Genomic DNA, 12,671 nt, shown 5'->3' with positions numbered 1-12,671 from the left:
AAATTCGATTTAATATTTGTTTGAGTGAGTCTCACGCCGTGCGGAAATTGGTTAACTTTTTTCAATTAATTAGGTAATATGGAGATAAATGCGTGGAAATATATTTTGCACATATTTTTTGGGGGTGAGATATAAATACAAGCTTTTTTATTTACGGGTTAAGTGCAAAATTTATTTGTAAATGTGTGCGTCGATTTGATTTCACCCAATTTACCTCACTTTCTTCCCCATTTTACGACTTTCTTAATGCCTGCCTTGACCAAACCAAGCCACAGGCCTCGATAATCATCATGATGATCGAAATAATCGTAATTGTGATCGGAACACAAGACTTACGATTAGAAGAAGGAGAAAAAAGGAACAAGAAGAAAAAAAAACGTGTAACAGATTTGTTCATCTGGAATCTGCTCCAATCCGTTCCAGTTAACGAGATCTATCATCCATCGGTCTCAATCTGGCCCTTCTTCACGTAAAAAAAGGTTACATAATAAAAAGCTAGTCTAAATAAAATAGAGTTAAGGTAATTGTACACACAGGGTCGGTCGGTCGGTCCAGAAATTCTGGTTGCTTCGAGGCATCCATCAAATCCAATCATTGGTTATGATATCCTATTGATTATTGGCGATTATCTGGATCATGATGCTTGCTCTTGTTCCTCAGAAAAAGTGTTTATTTCCCTGACTGAACTGTTACCTGACGATTACAATTAGTCCCAGATTTCTGCTCTAACACTGAAGTAAAGGACGACGACGACCTGCTTGGATATTTTTATTACGTGTTAAGAAGAAGAAACTGGGGGCACACATCTGTCTAATTTTAGAGCAGATTCCTCCCATTTTCTTACAAATTCTTCACCTTTGATCCACATTTTTCTTAAGATTTCATTCCAGAAAATTTTCTTCCAGATCAGACAAAATATTGCTGTTTTATTGATCAGAACTTGCTTCTGCGTATGTCTTTTAATCACAATTTAAACGTTTTGAAATCTTTTGGTTATCATATTTATTCATTTATTCATTATCTTATTTGATTCTTCGCCAAAATTGCCCAAAACAACATACTTTTAATGATTTCTCAGCTCTGGAAATTTATTTCAGATTCTGCATGAGAAATTTGTTAGCAGCAAGTTGATAAATAGAATATCTATAGAGTTTTTTTCGAATGAGCTCCAATTTTTCTGAAGGCTTCTTAAAATTGAGATCTCCTCTTTCAAAAGCCATCAAAATCTGGAGTGTATATTTTTTTAATTGGTAACAACTCACTGACTAAAATAAATTTGTTGTACAGAATTTTAAAATAAATTCATGAGATTTTTAAATTAATTACTAAAAATGTGCCGATTTTGGCAAAAATTGAAATTTGAGGTCCTCCAGATCTGGAGTAAAACATAAAACAAGTTCAGCCCCACGAATGCTGCCGTCTTATTGATTACAATAAAATGTATGTACAGTCGTCTCATAGTTAAAATTTGAGTGCCGTGCAGATTGTGCATGTACGAGCACCAGTTGGCAGATTAGATTTGCATATTAGTCCACTAAATAATGGGCGAGAAATTAATGGGATGACGACGAGAGATGAATGGAATGGATGCACGTTGTGTGTGTACACGAGAAGAAGATGAAGTTTGGTTCGAAATATCTGCAGTGGTGGGAGAGAGGAAATCGGTGGTTTGGTTTGGTTGGCAATAATAATTCGAATAAGTGCCCACTCATCATCATACCCATCAAGCCAAGATGGAATTGAATTGCCATTATCTCTCAAAGGGATCAGTCAGTGCATGCATGCGGTCATCTCATTCAAAATTTATCCGTCCACAACTCCTCTCTCCGTCCGTCCAATTCCTTTTAACGGCAACAACAGCAACAGAAAAGTCAAGCAAAGGTTGTCGATCCATCGGGTATGACGGCTTATCTGAAAATCATCGATTTATTTATTGCTTATTCGACAAATCATGAAAGTCTAGAACAATACGAGACGACGACCAACCAGTAAGTCAGACTTATTGCAAAATCGGTCCAACAATGTGTATCTGTATAACTTAAAAAGAGTCAAATTGGTCAAATTACATCTACATAACTTAAAAATAAGTCATTTTTTGCTGCATCGTGTGCTAAATAAAAGTAAAAGTATACGGAATTACTTATCACGTCTTCTTTTCCCATCTCAACAACCAGTTGGCTAATCAACGAGCCCAAGAATGATGGCATTATTACTTAGGCATGCAAATCTGCCATTAAATTACGAAAGGAACATTTATATTTATTTACCAATAATAATTAGAACATGAACATAAAACGGGGGACGAAATGAATATTAGATTAATTGCGAGATGGTTGGATTGGATGGAGGAACTCGTCTTATTAAAAATATGTACGACATGACTTTATTTCTAGTTTGACCAGCAATTAGTGCTCGCTCGGCCAATGTAGCGAAATTGGTGGTGGTGAGAGAAGTGGTGTGGTGTTTGTTATCATTATCCGAAATCATCATCATCGCGTTATTATTATTGTTATTATTATTACCTTGTTGATCAAAGAATAATGCAAATTGCTACGTATTATATGTTATACTGGTCGGTGGGCTAGGAAAGATTTCCAGTGTTTCGTTCTGTACAAAAATTGTGCAAAATAATTTTGGACGTTCAAAATGTCCAAAAGCGTTCAATATTGGAAAATTGAGCAAAAAGTTGCAAGTTCTTTATTAGCGATTTTTTTGCACTAATCTCTCATTAATTTTGAGCATTTTTTTGTGTGCAATACCATGTAATTTGGAAAAACTTTTGTTTTAACATGTTTTCTTAAGAGAAATTAAGAAATTTTCTAAACCACATTAAAATTTTACACATTAAAATGCACAAAATTAATGGGAAATTACATGCATGTCAACGGGTTATCGAAAGATTCAATAATAACGAACCTGTCACATTTTGCCCCATTTTCTATTTTGGACACTTTTGGACATTTCTCCCGTCCAAAATTCAGTGTCCAAAACTGGTTAAAACCGGTTTTTTTGCAAGTTACTAAAACCACAACGAAACCCTAGATTTTCTTAACATGGACACGAATATCTATTCTCGACTGAAAGCTAAGCAACCCGTCATATTTTATGCATTTTATAAACGGAATTTATTATGATTTACACAGTATTTATTACGTACTTGAGTGAGATTACGTTCTCCTCCTTCTGCTGGAATATGTCCAACTTTTTCCCTAATTTAATGAGATAATCAAGTCATTTGAAATTTGAACTGGGGTTAATGCCAACCAAATAGAAGACATTGGATCACAACAACATTATGCGTGAGGTCATCTCACTCACTGGGGAGATAAATCTTAAAAATTTGCACGATCTTGGTCTCCTCTTCACAACTTGTGAAACAAGAAAGCCAAACCACACCACAAATCGTGATCCTTCTTGTCGTGGTTCGTGGTGCATCTAATAAATGACGGAAAAAGCAAATTGTGAGAAATTTGTAGAGTGGTCAGCTCAGCGGAGAAAGAGATGAGAGGCTTGATACGAGCATCTCTTGTTTTAAGTGATGTAAAGTAAATGACGACGGAGGATAAGATGAGATGAGATAAGATGACGGATTTTGCTGCTACGTTTGACTTTGGCAGCCACGTAATAAACAAAGATTTAAATAATTTAGCAACCATGTTACAAAATGTACATAACAGAATCGTGTAATGTTTACTTTTTGAAACTGGATACCTTTCGACACATTGCATAATTCCGTCTGCAGTGAAATGACGGGGAGAAATATGTAAACGAGACAAATGTCCCCTTCTGTTTTAAAAAATTAAAATAATGCTAAAATATAAAATCTAACGGTAATATAATTATATTAAAAGTAGCAAAAACTAAAATCGGTGTGAAATCGGTGTGAAATCGGTGAAAATTATGTATCACAAAACCCTTGAAAAATTATTTGCAGTTTCCAAATGGTTATAAATCTATAAATATCGTAAAGACCTGACTTCCCGGAGTCGCACAACATTCTAGAGATACAATTATTATAAACTATTTGACAGAAAATAGTAGCTCCAATTTTTTAACACGAGAAATTACAATTTTCAGAATAAGATCATTATAAATACTTATCAAATCATCTAAAGATAAAAAGTGCTCGCTATACTATTCAATTACAAATTCAATTACCGTTTACTATTTAATTACAAAAACAAATAATTTCATGCTCCCTGTTATATGTAACATGATGATGCAGATTGATTTTTACGGATAGACATGATTGTACAAGTTGATCCTTCTCATAGGTAGTACCTAAAAGTTTGAATTAGGTATATCATGATTATTACTACTAAACAAAAACGGAAATTGACTTACTTTTATTGCAATTGTGGTGGAAGATTGAAGTGTTGCCGAATAGCATTAATATCGCTGACGATATTTTTCCCTGATCCAGTGGGAAATGACATTTCCAATATGTATTCGTCGTCAATTGTGACCTTAAGAGTCTCCGATTGTTGACCGCTGGTTGCTGTCATGTCCACTTCAAATGTTATGTTGAACATACAAAAAATACTGTTATCGTTTGGGTTTAATGAAATGCTTCTGCGGTCTGTGTCGACGACGACACGTCCACCGCCTGAAAACGGTAAAGTGCCCACTGAAATCCCATTCTCGATACGAGTAAAAGAATAACTTTGGAGGTTTGAGCCCTGAGAGACACTAATCGTCATAATTATTGGAAAGTAAAAATATTTAGTGAGTGTCAACGACGACGGTGACAAAATAACTAGCAAGGGTCTCGTGATTTTCCTTATTTTTAAGTTTTCGACCTTTAATTTAATAATAGCTTTTAGCTTTTATGGACGAGAAATGCAGTCCCTTAAGGAAACAAAGGGTTGAAAATCCTTTGAATATATGCATAGGCCGCGGAAGCGTGGGGACAGAGGGACCAACGGTTATTCGATGTCCCCATCATCTCCTCATGTAATATAAACCCCTCCCTCCCCTATCCTGCAATGTTTATGTTCCCAGATGTCCCCACGGCTTCCGCGGCCACTGGATATATGCAAACTAACTCGGGTGGCGAGTCTACTTATTGAAAATCGATCTCATAGTATGCAGTTCAGTTGGCATTGAGGTCGTTTCTACCGGAACTCAAATGCAATGCTTCTTCATTCTTCAAAATAGCATACCATGCACTTTTTCTCATTCTCACAATATGTAAAATTCGATCAGAAAGTCGGCTAAATTTCGTATCACAAAAACATTGCAAAATTTATTACATTGCAGTTTCTAAACAGTTACATAATGAAAAATCTCGCAAAAATCTACGACTACCCGGAGTCGCAAGATGACAGAATTGTAGAAATGCAATTATTATATGTAGGTAAAGCATTTAACAGGAATTAATGTTGGCTGTGATTTTTTAACAAAAAAATATAATTTTAATAAGAATAACAAATCATTTAAAAGCATCAAATCATCTCACGATGAAAAGTGCTCGCATTACGTAATTGCAAAAAAAACAATTTTATGCTCCCTGTTTAAATAAGAATAAGAGCAAAATAAGTAAATATATGTAATCTGATCTGAATCATCTTCTTTTCCTTTATGCATTTCTTTCCAAGAAATGTTTCATACGCGTTGCATAGCATGCAGTTTTTTCCGATTCTCACAATATGTAAAATTCGATCAGAATTTTTTTGTGGAAAGAGCCAAAGATCAAAACGAATTTGACTTAATGAACTGGACTGGACGGAGAGCGGATTATTGTCTGGTTTCTGATTTGCATGAAATATAGACACGTAATCACTCGTATCAAATGCATCCTGATGGAGTGGGAGGGCTGGGTGTCGAATCTCCCAAAATTTACGCTTCCCACAAAGAAAATGCGGAGAAAATGGGGCATCATCGGCACCTTGTTTGCATCTCGAGAAAGCAATAAATCAGGGACCATATTAAGTATCTCGGAACGGCAGGATCATTTCGTGCCCGTCCAACAACAGGCAGATCGAGGAGGAATTGGAAATTGTAATTTAATAGCTGAATTTATATTCCAAGTCGTCCAGTCGATTCAGAAAAAGATTCCTACTTTGTATTATGAATACTCACAATCTGATATATATTAAGGAAATTTTATATTTATTCAAATTTTTGCAAACTGGTGTCAAAGAGTAACAGATAATTAATTGTTTTTCAAAATCTGTAAATCTAAATATTATCTCATCCCCAAATTTTCCGGTGCTTTTTGCACATTTAGATCTTCGAAAAAATGGCATCTTCTTCTGAATTTCTCTGTGCTCACAAGCTTATCTGGCGATTAAACAAGCCATTGTTTTTTATGTTAGTTATTTGAAAATGACTTTGAGCAATAGCAAATAATTAATTTAAATCGCATTTTCTCAAAATCTGTAAATCTAATCCTAAGAAGGGATCGTTTCCGAATGAGGATTGTTACGAAGGAAGAATTGAAAATTTTAATTTTAATTGCCAAAAATTCTAAGTAGCCCAGTCGGATAAGAAAGTTAAAAATTTTTACAAGCTTAGATTTTCGACAAGATTAGATCATTATTACGCAATTAATCTGACAAATAATAAAGTTTCATATTTTATTGAATTATTGTAATCTGGCGTCAAACAGTAGCAAATTTTAATTGTCGTGTTTTTTTTCAAAATCTAAAGAAATTCCCGTAATTATTATTTTTAATTACTGCAAAATATATTCTATCTAAATATTTCGCTTTTATAAATTTCCATTTTTCTGATGAGAATTCTATCTAACCAATTACAAACTTTTAAATATATTTAATTTAAATTATTGCAAAATGGTTAATGGTGTCAAGCACTGGTAAATTAATTGTCTTGTTTTTTTTCAAAATATGTAAATTTATATATTTATTATCTCGTCCTAAAGTTTTCTATTGTAACTTATTTAGATCTTCAAAAAATAACATCCACATTTGAATTTCCCAAAGACTAAACTTTAATCTGGCAATTAACAAGGTGTTATATTTTATGTAAAGTATTAGAAAATGACTTTGAGCAGTAGCATTTTTTCAAAATCTGCAAATCTATGTACCTACATATGTATGTATCTCATCCCAAAATTTTTAACTGTTACACATTTATATCTTTGAAAAAATAGCACCCTTATCTGAATTTCTTTCAGCCCAACGTCTTATCTGTAGAAATAATAAAGCATAATATTTTATTTTGAATAGATTTTCCAAAACGACTTTGAGCAATAGCAAATAACTAATTTAAATCGCATTTTTAAAATTTATAAATATAAATTGCAATCTAAGTACAAATCAAACTATAAAATATAAAGTTGTAAACTGAAATTGAATAACATTCTTGCTGAAAAATATATATGACACATTACGAAATTAATCGCCATTAAATTTTCTATTGTAACTTTTCCTACGTATGTATGTATTTCCTGTTTTTCTTATTATTTAATCTTGCCGAGTAAAAAGTCGAGTCGGATCAGTCTTTTTAAAAAATGGAGGCATGGTTAGGTTTGAACATCTTTGTGGATGATAAAGAGGGATTTTTCACGCCCATTATTTGCGGCGAATTTATTCCTTTCTCTTTTTCTCAGCCAGTCTGATTGGGTTCGGCCCACTTTCACAATCCCAGTTAACAAATTCTCATCAAACGTGTGGACCAAAATCTCACCATTTATATCATTTATGAAGCATCGTACATCAGATTTTGTAAGTAAAAAAAGTGTCTCAAATTCCCAATTTTCGGTCGGGTGCCAAAAACTTAATCATCATTTTCAAAAAAGAAAATAATAGTTAAGAAAGACACAAAAATAAGAGCAACTTCGTTAATAATGTATCTTCAGCTTTGCTTCAGAAACATGTTTTGTTTTACAATCCGTCCTCCGTATAAATCTTGTCTTTTGAATGGATAGTGTTAAAAAGGGTGAGATTTCGCACCGATCTCTCCCTCACCTGTCCGCCTCCCATTCCCTAAATTATAAATTATCAATTATTTATCGTTTTTAATTATCGAATAGAAAATCAACTCGATTATTAACCACGTTTACGTTTTAGGATTCTTGCTCAATAAATAAAATGTAATAAAAAAAAGTGACTTGAACCTTTGGCAGCATGTCCATCACGTCCGTTTTGCATTGTTACGAAAGATCGATTAACAATATTTTAGGGGAAGATTGTATTTATAAAAATGAGGTAAGTTTGGATTTGATAGGGTTTCGTTTCTTGCGGGTTTGGTGCATTTCAATGAAATAATTTCATGCATTGCAAAGTATGAAACGCGAGAAATGCGACGTGCAAGAAATACGCGCGATATAGCCACGCGCCCTATGAATGAATTACGGCGGGAAACAATTTCTTGCGCTTTACATTTCTTGCAGGTCAAAATAGCTGCAAAAAACAATTTCTTTGTGTTATTTCTTGCACTGCACAGCAAAATATGCAAGAATTGCAATGTGCAAGAAACTGCAAAAAAGTGCAAGAAATATGCGCCATCCAGCCACGCGTTGTATGAAGATTTCGCTGCGTGGCGTAGTTTCTTGCGCCTCGCATTTCTTGCAGGTCAAAATATTTAGCTGCAAGAAACCACTTTTTTGCCCTTATTTCTTGCAAGTGGTTCCTTGCCCTCGAAACACTGGAATTCACCATTGGCCATCCATACTCTGGGCGATTCACGATGAATATTTTACATTTGGAGCAGGATAGATTTCCCGTCTAATCAGCCACCTCCTCCCACCGCGTCTCTTTATTCGACCAACCAACAATCCTCGCAAGCCTTGTGCATGTTCATCCCACCATCATTTATTTCATTTTAGCCGCAGTGAAGTGACTGATTTAGCGGAAAAGTAATCTTATCTCGTTAGCATTAACTCAAAATTGGGGAGGACTCTTTTCTGCCCACTTTTACCCATTTTATCCAAATCAGCTTTTATTATTACTACGCTCATATTATTTCATTCAACAACGATACATCCAAGAGGAGAGAATGGAATAAGTAATGGTCATAAAGCTGCTCCTTCTTCTTCTCGACGTGGAAAACAAAACAATACGAAATCGTAGGATTATTAAAAGGGAAAGAAAAACATTTTGATTAGGATGAGCGAATTTTGGTTTTGGTCCGGAGAGGAAAAAACAATATTTGTAATTGCTTTCTCATTTAGTTTGGTGGTGGAGATAAATTAAAGATTTGTGGCTGGTTGGCTGTCTTGAAAATTGAAGTTGAATAGTTTCTGTGAAATTCTATTTATTTAAGTAAGAATTAGAAATACGGAAGAGGCGAAATGTATGTAATCTGGCTGGACATGCATTATTTTGCATGGACTTATCGTAGACTAAAGTGACCTCAAACTTTCCCCTTCGTTCTGCACATCGTCGCGATTTGCATATGTACATAACTCTGAAATCTGCTAAAATTCGTGAAGCGTATTTGCCATACGTTTGTGCCCATGTCAGTTTCTATATTATCCATTTCGTACAGAGATGCTAATTCAATTTCATGCAAAATCCCAGCTAATGATATGTATTAATTTTCAGCCGAGATTTGACTACTGATATGTCCATACATAAAAGAGAAGAAGACAAACATTCTCACATTTCATGTCATTTAAATCTCAGGACGGAACTATTTAACGAGTAGAACCAAACCAGAAAGGAATAAAATTGTCAAAAATCAATAAAACCAACTTGTCCGTAATGCGACCCGTCTCGTCAAATAATCATAATATTTAATACTGACTCCTTTTCATCACCACATTTCTACGACCTGGCCATTCCAATAAAAAAATGCTGCAAGAAATTCTACTACTTTTAGTGTCTCACATGTGCATATCGACGAGATGAGAGCCCTTGTTGCCTGCCTGAATATTTAGATAGCTCTGGACTGGACTTGCACAAGGAATAAAATAAATAAATGTAGTTTGCATTGCATCCCATTGCATGACGACAAATGAGGCAACAACCATCAATACACGTACTCCACCAAACCATCCAATGTTCACCTACCTACCGCCACCGGTTTTTAACGTTTAACTCTTTTTTTAAAGTTTTAAAAGCAGGAAGATGAATGACTTTTTGAAACATGTTGAAACTCCGAGGAGAGTGGATCGGGTTACTCGCCCTCGTAACAAACGACGCTTAAGAAGAAGAAGATCCAGCATAGCGAAGCGATTTAAGGGCTCACTTTATAAGTACGAAGGTGGTTCATTTCATTCACTACGCGTTAACTTCTTGGATTTGTACATACGTAGGCAGGAAGACTGAGGAGATGAGGATATTCTGAGGGAGAGATGACGAGGAGATGAGATCAGGACAAATGGATTGGGTTGGACCACTTTTCAAACAAAGTTTCTTCCTCGGAGGATTTTGTTTTTGGTTAACGAGGTGGCTTCTTCTTCTTCTTCGATGGGGTGAGGAAAAGGGTTACGTTGTTGTGGGTGGAAAGGTAGGAAATTAATCGGTACGTCAAGATTTCAGGAAATCTATGAGAAAAAAACACTTTGGGAAATTTCGTTACTTTTCCCCCTAAAAAATCTAGTAAATACTCATTCCAAATGTGAATTTCGGAAAATATTTGACGACGAAAATATGTATGTATTGATGGTCCACTATAGAATAGTGAAGGTGAACGTGGCAAGATGAGAGACGTGGAGGAGAGCGATGTCAAATGTCAACCCTTTGAGAAACCACTTGTCATCAGATCCACCACCCGAGAGAAGCCTCATTTGAATTCGGACAAACTTCCTCTCAATAAATTGACGTCTCTCGTCCCATTCCTGATTCCTCCTTTTCAAACCTAATTGTCAAGTCAGCTTATAAATGCATCTTCTTTCGATGGGATGGGATTTGATGATGCTGGTCGTTGGACTTATGTATGCAACAACCTTCAAATCACTACTCAGACCCGACGACGACAAAAGTGACACTTTTTGGGCTAAGAGATGAAATTCAGAATACAATTGAAAATTGGAACGTTTAGCCAACATAATAATATCTCTTTGTCTGCATATCGTTACATTCGTGTCGTAATTGTTCAATGCCACTGGACGATGTAGGTCTGCCCGGATTTAAGTTATAATTTGCATATAAATTTTTATTTACCGAAAACTTAGAACTACTCGATAGATAGAGAAATTGAAAAGTAGAAAAAATTAGAAGAATTACATTAGAAAGAAGAATTAGTAGAGCTGTAAAGAGCGTGGCAAAATCTGAAATTCAGAATATAATTTAAATTAAAACAATCTAATAATAGCTTTTTGACTTCATATCGTTACATTTGTGTCGTAATTGTCTTGTTGGTGACGATCACGATGTTCTCCCAATTTAATTCATAATTTGCATATAGCTTTCAACATTAAATTCTTGGCATTATTCGGGATTTACGTATTTGATTTCTAAATAAATTTGGTTTCCACAAGGATAGAAGTAGTGTTAAAATCAAAACAAATTCCTAGTTCGGAATAAAAAAGAACTTTCCATCGTAGGCCAAAAGTGAACTTTCTTTGGTAGGCAACAGTTCGTTGCCACCGTAAAAGAAAGTAGAAATTCACAGAAAAAGGCCACAGACAAATATCAGTAAAAGTCCCTATAATGTTACTAATTGCCCTAGTAGCTCAGAGGTCAGAGCACTTGACATGAATTCAAGGGAGCCGTGGTTCGATTCCCGGCTGGGTAACAATTTTTGGCATTATTCGGGATTTACGTATTTGATTTCTAATATTAAATTCTATTTAGGGTTATTCAAACCCAAAATTTTTGAAAAAAAATCCAAAAGATTTTCAATTATTCATGAACCCTCTAAAAATTGTATTATTTTATAATTCTCTATACGTCACTCGCCATTAAACAAATAAATAAAAGGTAGCAGAAGAAAACTGACTAAACGGAACTACTCGAAATAGAAACGAGATGGACAAGGCCGATAAGACGGAGGGAGAGATAACTCTAAGCAGGAGCAGCGGAGGAGTGTGGGGTGCGGTCGTGATTTCGTTGGTTGGTCATCTTCTTCTTCTCAGAAACAGCTTCTTGAATCCGAAATCTGGATCTGTTCTGTGATTGCGATACGATCAAATGAAGTAATCTCTCGCTCTCCCTCTCTTCCTAATTTAATTGAGATGGGAAAGGACTCAGTCAGTCAGAGAATGACAAAATTGACCAAATTGGAATGACTCGTCGTGATCTCGGGTAAAGATAAGTTTTTGTTTAGGAAATAAAACAAGACGCGATTGTACATTTCTCAAAATAATGTCAGCCTCTTGTCCAAACCAAATCTTGCATGATTTACAATTTATTTACATGGGAGAGATTAGCATTTTCATGTATTTATACATACGCACAAAAAAATGGACACATTGTATTGTACAAACTCGGGCAGCATAAATAAAAATCCAACCAATTAGTAAATGCACATATATGAGCGATCTTGTACGGATTGCTATTCCATGGTAAATGCAGATACACACTCAGAATGGAGGTCTCCCAGCGGTTGCTCTCAGATTTTGAGTAAATTCGTGTCAATCGATCGCAAATTTAATTCATATGAAATTTGCAAAAGACACGATCTCCCAACGATCATATTTGGCAGAGATATTTGCATCCGAAGAGGAGAAAACGCGCAGTAAATTTGGAAAATGTAAAATTTGTCAACTTTAAGACGCATTTTCTCCTCTTCTGATGCAAATATCTCTGCCAAATATGATC

General features: G+C 35.1%; 1 long non-coding RNA gene across 1 annotated transcript; it reads right to left on the bottom strand.

Moving 5' to 3' along the window:
- Window positions 1-3,825: 3,825 nt before the first annotated feature.
- On the bottom strand, window positions 3,826-4,739 carry LOC118436429. The gene is made up of 2 exons (XR_004835440.1): window positions 4,345-4,739; window positions 3,826-4,281 (listed from the first exon to the last, which is right to left on the bottom strand). It is a non-coding gene; the product is annotated as an uncharacterized LOC118436429 (long non-coding RNA).
- Between the last annotated feature and the right edge of the window lie 7,932 nt (window positions 4,740-12,671).

This window comes from Folsomia candida, unplaced genomic scaffold (assembly GCF_002217175.1).
Source record: "Folsomia candida strain VU population unplaced genomic scaffold, ASM221717v1 Fcan01_Sc008, whole genome shotgun sequence".
NCBI lineage: Eukaryota > Metazoa > Arthropoda > Collembola > Entomobryomorpha > Isotomidae > Folsomia > Folsomia candida.
The sequence above is the reverse complement of the archived record's forward strand: the minus strand, read 5'-3'. Positions and strand labels throughout refer to the sequence as shown.